The following is a 12,321-nucleotide window of genomic DNA, read 5'->3' on the forward strand; positions in this document are numbered from 1 at the left end:
TATGCTGAGTGAAATAAGTCAATCGGAGAAGGACAAGCAGTGTATGTTCTCATTCATTTGGGGAATATAAATAATAGTGAAAGGGAATATAAAGGAAGGGAGAAGAAATGTTGGGAAATATCAGGAAGGGAGACAGAACATAAAGACTCCTAACTCGGGGAAACGAACTAGGGGTGGTGGAAGGGGGGAGGAGGGCGGGTGTTGGAGGGGAATGGGTGACGGGCACTGAGGTGGACACTTGATGGGATGAGCACTGGGTGTTTTTCTGTATGTTGGTAAATTGAACACCAATAAAAATTAATTAAAAAAAAAAAAGAAGTCTAGGTACTCAGATAGGTAAAGCAAGTGGAGGGCATTGATTTTTTTAAATTTATTTTGTAAAGCCCTGGGGACTCTCCTTTTCCCAAGAACTTAAGGCTCCAGAAGGGTTGCTTTTAACCACACCATGCATAATAATTTTTCCTTCTGCCTCCAAAGAAATTCTTAATCCATGCTCTTCCTAATCCTTCTGCATTGGTTGTTTGTCAGTTAGAAACATTGACAGGTCTCATTAGTGAGTAGATATTCAAATAATACATTTGTTCTAAAGAGAAAAACAAACATATACATGTTACAGAGGTCACAAGTCACAGAATGTACTGTTTGGAAATTTGCATTCACTTTTTCTATGTATATAAAGATTAAACTCTGATTCTTTAGGGAACTGTTTTTCAAATTACCCTATTAAAATAAAGCACCTCTGTATCTGTAGCTACTTTGGTGAAAAAAAAAAAAAAAGCTTTTGCCTCTTGGTGGATGTCAGAAGGAGATCAAGATGTACCTACAATGTAAATTTGTTAAAAAGAAGGTAGGGTAAGCTGATATACTAAACTACTAAGTACTCTCCCTACCGTAAAACCTTTGAACCTATATTTTCTCCTGGACACAAACTTCCTGAGAACTTTCTTATCTTTGAAGGCTCAAGGGCAGGTGTAAAATGAGCTTATCCTTTTTACTTGAATTGAATATCTTGGGCACTTAAAACTATAATCTCTATAGTCTAAACCCTTCCCACCAAAACAAGCAGTAAACCAACAAACTGCCCATCCAGGGAGATTACTAATCTGGTGGCTGATAGGTTATGTGATTTTGTTGCCTTTAATTTTCTTCCCAGATTTCCTTCTGTAGCATCCCTCTTTATTCTGTAAAGCCTTTTGAATTTCTGCTTCTCTCTGAAGTATCATCAATTAATGAAATATTATGTAAGTTGGTAACAATTTGATCCTCTCTACTCATATTAGCATTAAGCAACAAGATTCCTGAAGATGGAAAGACTTCCTTTGTCCTCCCTTTAAGATATATATATATATGACATCAAAACTACTTGTGTCTTCCACTTCTCCACCCCCTGATCACCAGGAATATGGGGAAAATGTAGACAAAGGACACTCATTTCTAAGAGATTGCTAGTTCCTGATCTGAGCCTTTGCAGACTTCAAAAGAGAAAATACTATAATTGAGAATATTCTTTTAAAGAAGAATGTGTCGGGATCCCTGGGTGGCGCAGTGGTTCGGCGCCTGCCTTTGGCCCAGGGCGTGATCCTGGAGACCTGGGATCGAATCTCACGCCTGGTTCCCGGTGCATGGAGCCTGCTTCTCCCTCTGTCTGTGTCTCTGACTCTCTCTCTCTCTCTCTCTCTGTGTAACTATCATAAATAAAGAAAAAAATATTTAAAAAAATAAAGAAGAATGTCTCTTTTCTAGGCTTACCAATAATGGAGATTAAATAATAGAGAGCAAAGGTAATTCTAAGAAGAATGGTGGAATGATAGGAAACAGAAAAAAGAAAGGCAAAGAAATAGTTGCCTTTGTTCTATGGATTTGCTTAAATAATTTACAGCTCTGCCCCCAGACTCCTCTCTGATGCTATCAGAGCTAGCAACAGAGCTAGCCTAGGTAGCTATAGGCAGATCAATAATGAAACTCTATTGAAAAACCTCAGAAAGTAATGGGCAAAACCAAACCAAAATTACCCAAACATTTAATCAAGTGAATTTCTCTCAATTTTTGTTCTGAGTAACTATGTCATTACTTAAACAGTGTATTTCTTTGTATCGTTAGTGTATGTTTGATTGCATCTCTCCATTGACTTTAATCTTCAAATATGGTGTTTCTTTAATTTAAAAGGGTTTCAATATTCCCATCCCTTTATTATCAACAGACTTGCTGCTGGGAGAGATGAAATGTTGCCCTAGAAACACTCAAAACATCAATTTCCCTGGAGCAATATCTCACGAATCTCAGCACTCAAATCACAATGTATTTAGTTAGAGCTTGCTCAGTGAGTACTTGAGGGTTGACTAAATGACTATTAAACTTCCCAGAGCAATCAAAGTAAAAGCTCCAAAGCAGCAGATCACCCACGTTGGAAGACAGCTCCTTCCATTCAGAGATCAGTTTTGTCAAGACCACCTAGAAGACACACAATTACCATTTACTGAGGGTAACTGCAGAATAGTAATCCCATATGTACCATGGATATAACCTATATATAATTTCCTGATATTTCCTAAATGTGGCATTTGGTGAAAACATAGGTAAGTATCCAGGTGTACATATGCATGTGCTTGTGTCTGTGTGTTCTCCTTGTGTAGAATCTCTTTGATTTGCTTACCCTATCACTTGATGACTACCTTTCTTCTCTTGATTACCAACTCTCTTGGTAGAAGTTTGGCAATTTAGTTTGTGTATCTTGAGGAATGCAGAGAGGACAGATCTAAGGACTTGAGACATATTTCCGAAGTGTTTGATTTCATCAGGACCAGCATAAGATTAGGCGTTTGTAATACAGATTGACTCATGGATTAGATCATCTTCTGACAGAAAGAAAGTGGTAAGAAAGTTATAGCTTCAAGATATGCCTGCAAACTAACACATCTGCTCATAAATCATAGTTTCTGGGAGAAGGAAGACCAAAACAAAAGTAAAACAAAAGACATAACACTGTCAACAGCAACAGAAAATAAAAATTTGATTCATAAACCAAGAGTCAGAGATTTTGCAGGATACCAGTAAAATTCCCCTGAGTTACCAAGGGAAATGCTATTTCACCAGTTTTGAAATGACTTTCCACTAGACCATTGACAAGTACTTCCAATGCCGGCTTCCAGTCTAGCTTAGTGGAACATATTACTCTTCTGTGAAGGTTTGAGGGACTGTGTACGGCATTGCTGTTAATATTCACATTTCATGCGTGAAACTGGGGTATGAAGGGGTAATCTGTTTCTCTGGACTTGCACAGCTTTCTGAAGCAAGAATATCCAGAGGAATTACAGAAGTATGACTATATTGAAGCCTATTTTAAAAATTGTATACTATTTTGAAACATAAGTTAATTGGAAATTTGGGCTGTTCTCAATTATAATTTAACTTGAATGTCTGAAAATAATTCATAAGTAGCCTTTACTTTCTATCATTGAGGTTTCCATGTAAGATATGTTTTATTTATAACATGCTACACCTTATTTTTTTACATGGTTACTAACCGTGCACCTTTTGAAATAGTTATGATTTTAAAAATGATAATTCTGAAAGGTCTATTTCTATGCCTTCTATGCCTAGGAAAATATTTGAATACTCTTGCTGTATCATTTAATTTTGTATTGACTCCAGCTGCTGGTTGCAATCTATTTTCTTCCGGCCAGTGGCCATGAAGATGCCTGTCTAAGGTGTCTCAAATCCATATTTTATTTAAGATGTATGCTTTCAAAGGTGATCATCCACTTTAAAAATAAGAAACACCAAAAATAAATAAAGATACTAAGTCCTTTATTCCATTGAATATTCAAGCTAGAGGGAGTGTGTGAGGTCCTGCGGTCAGGGCTCCTCATCTTCTCTTTTTTAAAGATAAGGTTGCTAAGCCTAGTGAGATGGTGCAGCTTGCCAAGGCCACACAGCTAGTAAAGGAGGAGCCAGCACTGGAGCCCACATCTCTTGGCTTGCAGTTGAGACCTTCCCCACTGTATTTCAAGGAGACCATATTTAGCAAAGATTAAAATGCTGAAATTTTGTCTCCACATCTGTATTTTTCAGTAAATCAATCTTGGACATGAATCATACTCACCATTTCCAGTGTTTATCTAAAAACTCCTAGAGCTCTGAACATTTTGGGGTTTACCTTTCATTAGCTACAGTGAAAATAGTGGGACTGGAAAGACCCAGTCCCACCTCCTGTCCTGAATATACTGTTCCTCTCTGATATATTAGGTTTGCAGCTGCTTTTTGAGCCTCTCTCTCGAACACCATCCTCTTTACCTTATTGAAAAGTTATTGGGAATTTGGGAATCAACTGAAATATTTCAGTTTACAACAATGTAATTTAATGTTCACCATTCAAAATCAGAAACATAATGATACTCACTTATAGTCTGCCTTCCCTCTGGCTATTATTAATAATTTAAATAATGTTAAGATAGTGTTTCAAAGGAACATTTCAATTTTCACCATATGTGCTTAGGGGGATCCCTGGGTGGCTCAGCGTTTGAGCATCTACCTTCAGCCCAGGGTGTGATCCTGGAGACCTGGGATCGAGTCCTGTGTCGGGCTTCCTGTGTGGAGCCTGCTTCTGCCTCTGCCTGTGTCTCTGCCTCTGTCTTCCTCTCTGTCTCTCATGAATAAATCAATTTAAAAAAAGAAAGAAAGAAATGCCTGATTCGAGGGATTTTGCTTTTTCAACCAGTAGGAAGTGCATTAACTGAAGTATTTGTATCTGCTTTACTTCCCTTGAGGACCAGAATAATAGTAATCACATTTTTCCTGAGTGCTTACAAACTGCCAGTTCTGGGAATAAACACTTTATGTGCATCATCTTATTGAATTCTTATGGCTACCTTGTGAGATGGTTATTATGGACTCCATTTTACAGATGAAGTAACTGAGGCTAAGGAATTAAGATCACAGAGTTGATAAATGGCAGAACTGTGGAAAAATCCAAGCAGTCTCAATTCAGGTCCCAGCTCTGTTGCAGAATATATAACCCTCTGGGGAGGGGACAGCTTCCTAGTCCCAACATTATTTGGTTGCCTCTGTGATCATGGCAGACCTCCGGGAGGGGGTAATGATCAGGTTGAGACTGAAGAAACATCATGGAATAGTGGTTGAAACCCTGGGCTCTAGACAAACAGTGTGCTGAGGCTGGCATCCCTGCTTTGCTGCCTACCAGGCTTTAGTTACCCTGTGTCTATAGTGAGGAAAATATTACTACACATATCTGTAGGTCTGCTGTGAGCACGGGACAAGGTAATCCATGGAAACTATTTTACACAATGCTGGGCATGTAATACACACTCAGGAAAACTTAGCTATACTTACACTTGACTGATAACAAAACAAATGAATTCCTCACCCATTGTCCATATCTCCAAACCATAAAAATACCCCATGAAAAAGGAAGATCTGAAGAGGGTCTGGGGCCTCTGGGTGAGAGCTTTCATTCTTCTTTGAATAGCTCAGATGTCATGAAGGCTTTCTCACATGAAAGTGAAGCAGCCAGGCAGCAGTTACGATATGAAAACAAGTGAAAACAGGACAAAGCATCAACCGGACATGGCCCTAACCTTGGAAAAGTCGAAGAAGAGACTATGTAGCCAGGGATACTGTGAACAGAGGTGCACACGGGTATTACAAAGTGCACTGCTGTTGGGAGTGAGGCATGGGGTCTTGGGTAGAGACTAAGGAAGTACTATATGATAGCATCCTGGAGGTGATAAAGCCCTTATTATGTGAAACACATGAGGCAGACCTGTTGTTGAGTCAAAGAAGCTGTTCTCTGCACCTAGGATATTTAATATGGCAGTTTCTGGGATAGGAGTTGCAAAATAAACGCACAGATCTTTCCTAGCACCAATGAAGGTTTTTGGCTAAAGCATAGAATGGGATGGGAGTGGTTGGGCAGGGTAAAAACCTAGTGTGAAGAGTCCTAAAGAATGTGGTTTAAGTATGGTTTAGATTCAAGGTAATTAGCAAACTATCAGAGGTTCAAAGAAGAGTTTATGGTCTGTGTTTCTCTTTCTCCCTCTTTCCCTCTGTCTCCCCCTCCCTCTACCCCACCACACTTCCTGGACTCTCTATCTGGAATACCTCTCTATCCCTCCCCTCCCCATTCCCCTCCTGTTTGCTTAAACTAACTCCTGCAGTATTCAGGTCTCAGTTTTAGGTCTTTCTGAAAAAGCCATCCCTGACCACAGACTGGGTTAGGTCTTTTCCTGTGTGTACTACTAATGTCCTCCTCTTACCCCTGTGAAGTTTGTTTTCTTCATGTAGTGCTTTGTAACAAATCACCACAAATGTAGCAGCTTAAAACAACAAAATTTCTTTTCTCACAGTTTCTGTGCCTTAGGTATCCTGGACACTCTGCTCAGGAACTAAGGCTAACATCAGGATGTTGGCCAGCTGTGTCTTCATCTGGAGACTTGACCAGGGAAAATTAGGCTTCCAGGCTTCCTTAGCTTGTTGGAAGAATTTGTTTCCTTGCAGCTGTAGAACTGAGGTTCCTATTTCTTTAATAGCTGTAGGCTGGGACCTACTCTCAACTCAAGTCCTTACCATGTGGCCCTCTACAACACGGTAGTGTGGCACTTCAGGGCCAGCAGGGAATCTGCTAAAATAGGAGCTTATGTAACATTAAATAATCATGGAAGTGACTTTCCCATCATATTCACAAATTCTGCCCATACTTAAGCGGGAGGGGATCATACTGTGTGTATATACCAAGGGTAGGGGATCTAGGGAGTCATCTCAAAATTCTGCCATTTTTGCTTTATGACTGAGACATCAGTCATCTCAAAATATCCTTTATCACATTGCATTATAATTGCCAAATTGCTGAGATCCCTGAAGTACTATCTCTTGGTGGACCTGGCTTGTGCTTTGCATAGTGCTTGGCAGATATCGGACTCTCACTAGATACTTGCTCGGTGACTTAATAAATGTTGACAGTTGAGTTTGGGTGGTAGAAACCATGAAGGTCAAGAGAGAAAAAAAACCTTAATAACCAATACGTTCAGTAGAGTCTTAGGTGAAAAAATGTTTCTGAATGGCAATGAAGGACAGAGAAATTTTGAACTAAATCTGGAATCCTCAGAATCTATTAATGAGGTGTTATGGAGCAAGAATTTTCTGTTCCCTAGTAGGTTATTCTAGGTGGGTTAAAATCAACTTGACATGAGACAGATTAATAAAAGGAAATAAAATTTAATTTCCTACATATGGAAAATCCACACATTCGGAAATACCAAAGATAGTCAAGCCAAGGGAGGTATATATATGTCATTCTGAACTAAGAAAAAAGAGATAGGGATCTGGTACTTCAAAGGGAAGGAATGCAATTCTCAGGAAGACATAAGTGGATTGATGTTTGGTAAACTGTTGTTTACCACTCAGAAACAATGGGACAGAAAGGACTTTGATCAAACAGGCCCTGCTATGTTCTTTCCTGTCTACCGTATCTAGTTTGTAGTGTACTGTAGTTAGCTCTGATGATAGCTCTCTTCCTGGAGCAGAGTGTCTATCTAAAGTATTTTTAGTCAGTTGTGGGGGAGATGAACTTTTCCTGAATCTTCTACGTTTTGATTGCATTTGAACTCAAAGAAGCTATCCGTCCTGGGGTGGTCTGCCTTTTGGCCCCTAAGAGGATGGTAGCAGCATTGTGTTGATGGGGAAACTTGACACTGTATTTTTGGAGGTGGTGATTGAGTGATACTAGTCAACATGGTTTGGTTGATTATGATGCATGGGGTGTTGAATAAGTAAGAATGAACAGTTCCCACTAATTTGCTGACGTGTGGGAGGCCGTCCATGATAATCATTGCTTAAAAAAATATTTCAGCTTTTCCTCTGATCGAGACACAAGGATAAATACTATTGAAGAGTATCAGGGCTGAACCAAGAAAATATAGGAAATTTAAAGCAGGGAATTCGTTTACTCAGTGATGAGAATGCTGAGAAGACAAAGAAGGGACCGTGAGACTAACCAGAGATCAGTAGCCCCAGGAAGCCTCTACCATGTAGGGTTCTAGGTCATTCTAGGGAGGAGGTGATCACATAGGAGTTTGAAGGCCAGGGTTATGGAATTCACATGATAAAGGAAAACAAAACACAAAAAAGAGTCAATACTTATAATGTGCCTACCAAGTAAGAAAAAGACAACTAACCAAATAGAAAAGTAAGCAAAGGTATTAGCAGTTCACACAGTAAAATAAGATAATATAGTTCAGTTTTCATAAAGCAAGACATTAAACAACAGTCCTCCATGGATGATTTTTGAAATGGAGAGAAATGTGAAAGGTTGCATAAATGGCTGGCTTCTTACATTGGTTACTGGAAGGGAGGAGTGTGGAGCGTGGGACGCAGGACTAGGGAGCGGGAAAATAAAAGAAAAAGGAGTACACAAGAAAAGTTTAAAGAACACATTCAGCATATACATGGTCCCATTCACGAAAAATAATTGACATATATGTCTATGTATAGGTCTGTGTATATACTACTTCCACCGCTCCCACCCAAGTCCAAACATCAGCTCTTCTCCTGGATTCCCTTTAGAATCTTCTTTCTCATTTCCCTCTTCCATGCTTGCCTTCATGCAGCACTCTGCACACAGTCAGAGTGATTATTTGAAAAGCTAAATCAGATCCTTCTCTGATGAGTACTGCATGATAGTACTCTCTGAGTACATGATAGTACATGGTAGTTCATGATAGTACTTTCCATCTCACTCAGAGTAGAATGTGGCCCCTGTAGCTTCTCTAACCTCAGGTCATTCTCTCCCTTCCCTCAGGACACTCCAGCTACACTTGTCTTCACTATTCCTCGGATGTGCTGAATGCCATGTCACCTCACAACTTTCGTGCTTTTGCAATCCCCTTTGCCATCTCCATCTTCCTGCCTTCTCCTCCATACTTCTGCTTAAATGTCACTTCTTTAAAAAGGATTTTCCTGACAACGCTACCCAAAATAACATCTCTGATACTAATAACCTTCTTTACTTTTCTTTTAGCATCTATTACCACCTGGCATATGACTAGAATATAAACATCTTGAGGACATAGGCTTTGTGTCCCATGGCACACAGTAGGCACTCAAAAACCATTTGCTGAATGAATGAATAAATGGGGATATTTGGGCAAGGATAGTCACCAAAATATTAACAATTATAGGTTTCAGGTGCTTTTTGTTTCTTCTTTATAATCTTCCCTATTGCTTGAGTAGCAAAATTCTTAAACATTATTTTTCAAAAAAAAAAAAAAACACGTTATTTTTCCTCAGCGACAGATCAGAGGATTTGGCTTGTTAATAGGAGTCTCTGATGGTTTAGATGAAGAACTATTAAGGAAAAATGAGCTTATTACATTTCCTCTTAGAAACCCAAGATTATTAATAATCTCTGCAGCTTTCATTTTCCCGCAGGACCTCAAGATGTTATGTAGCTATGGCTTTATTTTCTAGACATGGGTAGGAAGTCATATATTCAGGGTCCTAGTTCCTATGCTAGTATATGAGCCTTGCATCTTCCTGCTTATTGTAGTGGAGATAAATGTATCTTGTCTGTGTCAAAAACCAAATCACTAGTGTTTGCTGTAGTACTTAAGATAAAGGACATTGATGTTTCTTACATGTGTTTCTTTACTTTGGTTATTAATTGGTTAATATAATTGGCTGCTTCCAAATTTGGAGCATAAATATTTACAATTGTTAGATCTTCTTGTTGTATAGACCCTGTAAGTATGATATAGTGCTCCTTTTCATCTCTTCGTACAGTCTTTGGTTTAAAATCTAATTTATTGGGAGCCCCGGCGGTGCAGTGGTTTAGCGCTGCCTGCAGCCTGGGGTGTGATCCTGGAGACCTGGGATGGAGTCCCACGTCAGGCTTCCTGCATGGCGCCTGCTTCTCCCTCTGTCTGTGTCTCTGCCTCTCTCTCTCTCTCTCTCTCTCTCTGAGTAAATAAATAGATAAATCTTAAAAATAAATAAATAAAATCTAATTTATCTGATACGAAGATTGATACCCCAGCTTTCTTTTGAGATCCATTTGCATGATACATGTTTCTTCACCCCCTCATTTTCAGTCTACAGATAGATTTAGGTGTAAAATGAGTCTCTCTTAAAGAGCTTATGGATGGTCTTGCTTTTTTTTTAATCTAATCTGGATACCCTGTATCTTTTAACTGGAGCATGTAGCCCATTCATGTTTAGAGTAACTATTGAAAGATATGAATTTAGTGCCATTGTATTACCTGTACAATCCCTGTTTCTGCGGATTATCTCCAATTCTTTGTGGTCTGTGTTACTCTTGGTATCTCTTTGCTTACAGAATCCCCCTTAATATTACTTTCAGGGCTGGCTTTGTGGTCACATATTCTTTCAGTTTCTATCTGTCTTGGAAGCTCTTCACCTCTCTATCCATTCTGAATGACAACCTTGCTGGATTCAGTATTCTTGGCTGCATGTTTTTCTCATTTAGTATACTGAATATATCATGCCAGCACGTTCTGGCCTGCCAGGTATCTGTGGAGAAGTCTGTTGTCAGTCTGATATTTCTCCCTCTGTATGTTGGGAATCTCTTTCTGGACCTGCTTTCAGGATTTTCCCTTTATCTCTGAAATTTTCAAGCTTCATTATTCTATGTCAGGGTATTGATCTATTTTTATTGATTTTAGGAGGGGTCCTCCCTACCTTTTGGATATGAATGCCTGTTTCCTTCCCCAGATTAGGAAAGTTCTCAGTTATGTTTGTCTCAAATATATCCCCTGCCTCCCCCTCATTCCCGCGCTCTGTGCCTTCAGGAATTCCAGTAATTCAGATTTTTGTTTTTTTAAATAGTATTATTTATGCCCATGAGGAACCTCTTTTCATGGGCTATTAGTTGTTTTTCTCTTTTTTCCTCAGCTTCCTTTCTTCCATCAACTTGTCTTCTATGTCGCTTTTTCTCTCTTCTGCCTTATTTACTCTAGCTGTTAGAGCATCCAGTTTAGACTGCATCTCAGAGTATTTTAAATTTTGGCCTGATTAGATCTCATTTCTGCAGTAAGAGAATCTTTAGAGTCTTTTATGCTTTTCTGAAGTCCAGCTAGTCACTTTATAATTGTTATCCTGAATTCCATCTGACATTTTCTTAAATTCATATCCATTAGATCTGTGGCAGAGAATATTCTCTCCTGTTATTTCTTTTGTTGTGATTTCCTCCTTCTAGTCATTTTTCCAGTGAAGAATGGCTGTATGAGTCAACAGAACTAAAATTTTCAACAACGACCCAAGCAAAATACACACTAGAAGAATCTGAAGAGGTTAGGAACCAGGAAAGAAAAAAAACACAAAGAAACACACACACACACACACACACACACCAAAAAAAAAAAAAAAAGAAAGAAAGAAAAGAAAAGAAAAGAAAAGAAAAGAAAAGAAAAGAAAAGAAAAAAGGGGAGGAGAGAATATAACCTCAGAGTGGACAAAACAGGATGATCCACTTAGTCCTGAGTGTATATTGGTCTATATGTTAGAAGATCCTAAATTCTAAAGTTATAAAGAAAACAAATATATATATATATATATATATATATTATAAAAATATATTTATTATATATATTACATATATTTTATAAAAATGAAATTGAATAGAGTCAAAGGAAGCCAAAAATGAAAAACATATCTATAACATGTAATTGTAAAATATGAAAGTTAAAAAAAGATTTAAAAAGAAAAAGTGGATTAAAAAAACTAGTTGAAATGGGAAAAAAAAAAACACAGGAAAATTTTGAACTGAAAGACGAACAAACCATAAGAAAAAACCTTGAGTTCTTTATATATATTATTTTACCCTCCCACTGGAGTTTTCCAGTCCTGGTTGGTCAGTAAACTTGCTGTTCCCGTGTTCTTCCAGCCAGTATTCTGGGGTCTGGGAGGTCTGCTGTGCTGGTTCTCAGGTGTCTGTGCCTGGGCAGAGTTGCCCGCCCCTTGCCAGGGGGCTGGGCTCAGTTTAAGCTGTTTGCTGTTTGTGGCTTTTGTTCCCTGAAGGCTTTCCACAGCACTTAAGAGGGTGGAAATAAAAATGACTGGCCCCCATCTCCAACCCCAGAGCTGAAAGATCGTGGTGTGTGTCAAACTCTACAGACTGCTATGGTGCCCACCCACTCACATCCTCCAGGGGGAAGATGGAGGGACACTGATTTGTGTGATTTGCAGGGCTCTGGCAGGGAGAGCTTCCCCCACTAGGGCATGGAACTGCACGCCCCCTCGTAGAGGAAGGAGAGGGTCACCCTGTTTCTGTCCATTGCAGGAGTGTTCACAGAG

General features: G+C 39.0%; 1 long non-coding RNA gene across 1 annotated transcript in view; it reads left to right on the top strand.

The window, feature by feature from the left end:
* The first annotated feature begins 2,445 nt into the window (after nt 1–2,445).
* Nucleotides 2,446–12,321, top strand: part of LOC140598437 (uncharacterized) — a 28,389-nt gene continuing 18,513 nt past the window's right edge. Inside the window, exon 1 of the long non-coding RNA XR_012000868.1 lies at nt 2,446–2,576. This is a non-coding gene — a long non-coding RNA (uncharacterized lncRNA). The remainder of the gene's footprint in view (nt 2,577–12,321) is intronic.

The sequence above is a fragment of the Vulpes vulpes genome, chromosome 4 (assembly GCF_048418805.1).
Source record: "Vulpes vulpes isolate BD-2025 chromosome 4, VulVul3, whole genome shotgun sequence".
In the NCBI taxonomy this organism is placed as follows: Eukaryota; Metazoa; Chordata; class Mammalia; order Carnivora; family Canidae; genus Vulpes; species Vulpes vulpes.